The sequence below is a fragment of the Dendronephthya gigantea genome, unplaced genomic scaffold (assembly GCF_004324835.1).
Source record: "Dendronephthya gigantea isolate DGI-Jeju-01 unplaced genomic scaffold, DenGig_1.0 000041F, whole genome shotgun sequence".
Lineage (NCBI taxonomy): Eukaryota > Metazoa > Cnidaria > Anthozoa > Malacalcyonacea > Nephtheidae > Dendronephthya > Dendronephthya gigantea.
Genome location: NW_021163051.1, coordinates 1,468,551 through 1,475,395, shown reverse-complemented (window position 1 = coordinate 1,475,395; position 6,845 = coordinate 1,468,551). Strand labels below are relative to the sequence as shown.

Sequence of the window (6,845 nt, the reverse complement as noted above, 5' to 3'; positions counted from 1 at the left end):
CCTTTGCTGACATATGGGGACACCTACTTTTGGGACATAGCTTTCAATAGCTAGTACACATTTCATACTTTTGCTGCAATTTAAGTGTCTTACCGTAGGTTTTTTGCTTAAAATCCTGGTTTAAAACAAGTTTATATCACACAGAATTGTGGGGACATTTTGTCATCACTTGTGGGGACAAGGTGTGTACCCACTAGTGGAAACAGTTGTGTATTTAGATTTATGAGGACACTTTGTACTCATCTTGTAGGCGGCTGTGCATTGTTATGAAATAACAGACGAACATCTTAGAATTGATTCTAGACCTGCTTCAAATTTCAATTCATAATGTTTAATCGATTATCCTAACATTCGATTGATTGTCACGATAACCTCATGATTGGATAATTAAACAATTTTCTGGCAACCAATTGGCAGAAAATTGTTTAATTATCCAATCATGAGGTTATCGTGACAATCAATCGAATTCATTCATCCAATCCATTTGTTTGAGGGTGATATGCGCTGGTCACTGATCGTTTGATGCCAAATTCTCTGCAGACTTCATCATTCACTTTTGCTACAAATTCTCTCCCTTGGTCTGAAAGAAGCCGTGCAGGTGCACCCCATCTAAATATAATGACAAATCTGTTACAAATATGTCTTGGACCACCTTAAGTAGCATGTTGGCGACACAGTTGGCATTGACTTGCTTATGTTGTGTTGTCTGCAACCCAATAGTAAAATGTTCCTAATGTTACCTGCATGTAAATTTCTTTATGCATTTTGCAACACCATCTGCAGCTTTGCTTTTGATGGGGAAAAAATCAACAAATTTTGTGTAATAGTCTGTGAATGTACAGACATACTTGTAACCTTCTTCAGTTGTTGGCAGCGGCCCTAGAAGGCAAAATGAAATATTTTGATGAGGTATTACTGTATCAATAATGAAAAAGTAAACTAGCTGGTACTCACCAATCAAATCAATTCCAACTAACTCCAATGCCTCATTAACTTTTATTGGGATTAGCTCTGGTGCTTGTGTTTTATCTTGCTATAAATCTGGCATTGGTGACATGATGCGATCTATATTAAAAAAATCCACTGTTAAGTAAAAACACCCAGTAATTTTGTAGAATGATTATCCCCTGACAAGCAATATTGTCTGGCTTTAACACATTAACAAAAAGCTAGTGCAATGCATTGCAGCTTAATTTTTTAACAAGTTACATTTTGTCAGCCCATACTCACATATTCTTGGACATCTTCTTTCATGCCATTCCAACAATAATAGTTGGAAATCTTATTAAGGGTGGCATTCACACCACTATGACCTCCCATAGCTTCACTATGGTGATGATGAAGAATCTCCCCAATTTCATCTATGGTAAGGACAACCTTTTTACGTATTCCTTTCTTTCCACCAGTGTAATACAGCTCCTTATCTGAAAAATACCGAAAATGCTTACTTCCAAAAGAATGATGAAAAGTTGTAGGGCATTGATTCTATATGATTCTACATTTTGTAACAGTTGCTGCATTAAAAGTATTCTAACACTTAATTGCAATTGATTAACACTTAATGGCAACATATTGTGCAATGTGCAACAACGTTGCTTGACAATTAAGTCACAAAGTGTAACAGCACTTCTATACTGCATAGTTGTATCAACTTGGTATTGCTCTGCATGATTCTCTGAGCAACATCTAGGAATTGTAGTTGTAATGTCAGTGTTTTTTTTTTGTTTGTCTTGAATGAGAATCACCATCGAGTGATTTACATGCACTGAAATTGAAATAAAATATTTGTCATGCAAACAAACAAACATGCATGATCATCACACGCTGGCAAGGTGAGTAAAATGATCCTGAGCGCTGGATAAGGCAGACTAAAGAATAATCTTAAAATACATTACTTGTTTCATCAAAAATGTAGTTTTTTGCTTGGCCACGAACCACTCGTTGTTGGTTTTTCGTTAAACCATCTCGATGTTTCCCATGGCGCAGGTAGTGGGCAATTCGCTCGACTTTTTCTTTATGTTGAGCCAAGCGATCTTTTCTACTTTTCGGTACAACTTCATCCGTCAAATCTGCCTCAACTACAGGTCCTTCTTTTAATACCATTTTAAAGCCTTTGGCAACAAATTTACTCCAGATTTCTCAATGATTTTGTGTTCTGACAGGCACTGGCAACAGCGAGATAAGGGGGATAACTCAGACCACGCGAAAATGTTGTTATGCAAAACCGCTGACGCGCGCATGCGCATAGTAATAGAGGAACACTGAGACTGGGGGAGTACTGTGACTGCTACACCGGATCCTACTGTGACGTATTAGTTACCAGTTTTCCGGCTTCGCGGTTCTAAAAAACTTTTGCCGTTAAAATTCAAAAATTTTGAATTTCATTGCTCTATAACTCAGCGAAAAAAACCTCAAATTCAATTATGATTTCTATTCTCATTATCTACGTTTCACGAAGATTTCAAAAATGTAAAATTCATTTTTCTGCCAGGAGCACTTTAAGGATAAAAATGATAAAGATATTTCCATAAAGAAAGAAGAAATTGAACTAAAAAGGCAAGAGTTGGCTCTGAGACAGAAAGAAGCAGAAAGACAATGGGAGTTAAAGCAAAGAGAACAAGATTTGAAAGAGAAGGAGATTGAGCTAAGAAAAGGTGAAGAAGCAACTAGAAACAAAGAAAAAAATGATCTGATTGCCATATTGCAGCAACAAAATAAACTGTTGGTTGGACTTATAGAGCAAGCACAAAAGAAGAATTAGGACATGGTATGAATATTATATTTAACTTATTTTTTTAAAATAATTCATACATTGTTAAAACATTTTTGAAAGTTAACTGTTAGTAAGAGTTCTCAATAATTACGCATTTATAATAAATATTACAACATTTCTGTTATAATTAATTGAATTGATTAATTTACATTATAAATTTAAGATTTACAAAATTTGCTTTAATTAACTTCCCAAATCCCTACATATTATACAAAATATTCATTCAGTGCTGGTGGTTGTAACTGAAAAAATGCAGATGTTGTGTTGCCGTGTAGGCAAGTAAGAGCATTCCTTAGCAGAGCACTGACTATGTAAAATTTCCCAACTGCGCTCAGCCCAATTTTGAGATTTTTTTTAAAATCAATAAATTTAAAATAGTTGGTGATGTCACCAAAGACCCATTCCACAGATACTCGGACTCGGCTCATGGATTGATTAAAGACCTGCTCTTCCATAGTCAGTCCTGCACGTCTTGCATAAGGGCACTGTAAATGCAGACGATGTGGATAGGCAGGATCCCCATACAGGCATAACTCTTGACCAGTTGATGAAAATGAATGCTCCTCCAACTGATTCAATAAGCCTGACATTGCCAGCATTCTACTGTCATGTTGTCTCCCTTCTACAGGGCCATACAGGTTTGCTATTATACCATTAGGTGCCACGACAGACTGAAACTTGAGGGCTTGTACCCTCTTGTGGCCATTATAAACCATTCTCTGATCCTGCTTTGGTCTGCAAATAGGCCTGACTGTCCCGTCAATAAAGCCCCAACAGTTATCAAGAGCAGCTCATTTGGCATGAATGGTTGCAGCATACAGTTCTAGATTTTCAGGAGATAGCCAGGGTTGGTCGAGTTCTTGCAGAAGGTAACTGTACTTATCATATAGTTCGTCAATCATCATGTTTGATATCATGCAGAGTTGAGGTACAGGCCTTCCAAATCTAGGTACAAGGTCTGCATATCTGCATGGATAAGCAAAACATTTGAGGCAAATGCAAAGAGCCTCCACCGAGTCCACAACTAGTCCATTATAACACTTGTAAACTTCGGGAAGTCCAAACGTTGCTACAAGACTATAAATTTCATCTTTTTTAAATCGCATTTCAACCTCACACTCATCGTTTGCTATTTCTTCTAGGCTAAACCTTTCGTATGTCCAGTACGGGAGACATGAATGCAAATTGGACTGCCGGTTTCTTTCTCGCAAAAGCAAGAACTCTTCGTCATTTATGATATTGCCCGCATTAAACAGCAAAAGTTCATTTTCCATTTAAATTCGCACTTTCAAAAACAAACATTACGAACATTTTGAAAAACCTATAGTTTTCCCGCCAAAATTAATGTTTTCTAGTGCGTTGTCACTGTGGCGTTGTGTTTCGTAACGTTAGGAACAAAATAAGACGACGCGTCTTGGGCCGCGCTTGTTACCAAGCCTTTCTACCGCGTCTTCTCTAGCCGCGTCATGAATCGTAAACTCTCTATTAGCACAGTAAAATGAGAGGTATTATTTCAGACAAAATTTGTTCAAAAACCAACAAGTTTAACCACGGCCAGGTTACTAAGCTAAAAAACAAAATCCAAGATTGCCGCACGTGAGGCAAGTATGAATATGCATGAGGTTAATTTGGATGTAAATAGTGACGATGTCGATGATCTGTGCGATGATAAAAGTAAAGGTGAGATTAAAGATATTCGACCTCCTATTTAGAAATATTTTCAACATGTTCTAAAATGTGTGCCAGCATTGATTGAATGATCTGTACCGTTTTGTCATTTTGTGTGTAAAGGGTCACATGAAGTCTGTCTAAAAAATTTATGTAGCAGTCAAAGTTAACAGTAGCAGTTCCTCTTACCCTGAAAAAATTAATTTGTCTACTGTATAGTATGTGTGATTCTCATGCAATATAAGTATTGGACACAAAATCTGAAAAAAAAAGTTTAATAAATTTTGTACTGAGACATCAATGCACAAATATGTAGATCAGCTGCATGCACTGTTTTACCCTCTATGTTTACTGTCAAATTATACCGTATGACAAAAAATTAAAAAGTGCACCCCAAAATGTCTTGAATCCCACTTCTAAAGATTTAAAGGTTGTTCTGGGGTAGTGTATTGTGTGTGTAACGTATGGGGTAATGTATATATATTGTACAAGACGGTATATTGTAACATATCAGTGTGTGAATAACAATCTGATCAAAGGATTAGGCCAGGGTCAAACCTCAAACTTTGCTGTGTATGGTGGATAGTGTATGGTGGATAGCCAGTGGCCATGTGTTTCATTAGTTTCTGGGCTGGTATTCTACGGCTGTACTAAATATGGTTTGCATAAGGTGGCCCTTTTAGTAACCTGTATTGCACAGTTGTGCTCACAAGGCCATTCTATTGTCATGTTGAAACATGGTATGGTCACATTACAGCAAGCTGCAATCTTTTGAAAAAAATGAAAATGCCTTATAGCTTATAATTTCATTTTTCAATAATCATGATACATATTTAATTTAATGGAATCCAATCCAAGCATTGGTTGTAATTGGGCAATATTTAACAACTATATTTCAGGTTAAATATTTTTATAAGAAAACGAGAGCAAGTTATAATTGCTTTGGTAGAATAACATACTGAAATATTTCACAATATGCCAATATTTTTATTTTAAATAAGCTAGGGAATTTTTTTGCTATTTGTTATCTATTCAGGATTGAGTGGAGCAATAAGTTAAATTACAGCTTTTTGTAATATTATATTTGCTAGCAAGAATGATCCTACTAATGCATAATAGTGATATAATTATATTTTGTAAAAATTATTTTTAGTGCCTGAGAAACACAGACTCGTTCTGCATATGAAAAGTATTGCTGTTTATGGCTGAAATGCTAGATCTATAAAGTTTGTGGCCAGATAAATAATTATTTCAAATGAATTTGGTCTGCTTGCTCAACAATCAGAGTGGAATATATGTGAAAGAAACCAGTTCGATCCATATCAAATCTCCTCCTCGAATCATATCCACACATGGCATTTTCAAAGGCCTACAAACTGTTGCCGTACAGATATTTGGTTCAGTTCCCAAGTAATTACGGCTAAAACTGGAAAAGGAAGAGAATAGCCCAATTACAAAGATAGAGAAAGACATTTTATATTGAAAAAAATGTGGCTAGAGTTAGAATAAACCATCAGAAAGTGATTAGGAAGTGAGGAAATTTCGAAACGGAATTTTTGTTCACGCAAAATTTCTCAAATTGATAACTGGACCTCTTTTTGTGCCGCCGTTTTTACTTCATAGCCCTGTAAATTTAAATCATATAAATGTAAATTTAATTCATATAAATAAATCGAGAAATAAATAATATTTAATAATGCACCCACAAACACGTACTGTAACAGTATATCAGTGATGTACAATATGAATAATCAGATACATGGAGTTATGCTCCAAAACAATGTAATTTTAAAAAAATAATTATAATTTATTTATTTTTTATTAAGCGTGTGGTCGATTTAATTCGTTCACAGAAATGTTACAAGTTCGCCATTGCAGGATATGCTAAGATACGAAATACATTTATTATTTCTAATACTCCGTTCTGGTATAAATGAGTGATCATGTGGAGTCTGAGTACGGGTAATATAATAACTATGTGGCAGACGGGTTTACCTCGCGCTATGCATGTGGTTTTGCATCACCATATGCATGCTCGCTTTGGTGATAAAAAACATGTACCTTGATAGAGAGGTTGGATGTTGAGGAAAATCCCAAATACCAGCTGAGCTGCAGTCAACGGCGCACAAAATAGACAGCGCGGTGTTGTGTTTGGGTAGGCGTACGGTCGTATTAAAGAATAAGGTACACGCGTAAAAATTGATCAGGTTGCTGCAACATGTTTGGTTAAAAAACGTTGCAGCAATGAGGTTGACAAGTTGAAACAACGTTGTTCAGCGGACAACCGTTAACAACATTGTTCCAACAACTTGTTCACGTATGATGAGCAAACAATGGTTGTTGCAACATGATGGAACAAACTGCAACAACGTTGATGAAACATGATTGATAAATGCTGTTAAAA

General features: G+C 36.0%; 1 long non-coding RNA gene across 1 annotated transcript; it reads right to left on the bottom strand.

The window, feature by feature from the left end:
• Window positions 1–483: 483 nt before the first annotated feature.
• LOC114526802 lies at window positions 484–1,021 on the bottom strand. Its single transcript, XR_003687365.1, has 3 exons — window positions 955–1,021; window positions 741–879; window positions 484–609 (listed from the first exon to the last, which is right to left on the bottom strand). It is a non-coding gene; the product is annotated as an uncharacterized LOC114526802 (long non-coding RNA).
• Between the last annotated feature and the right edge of the window lie 5,824 nt (window positions 1,022–6,845).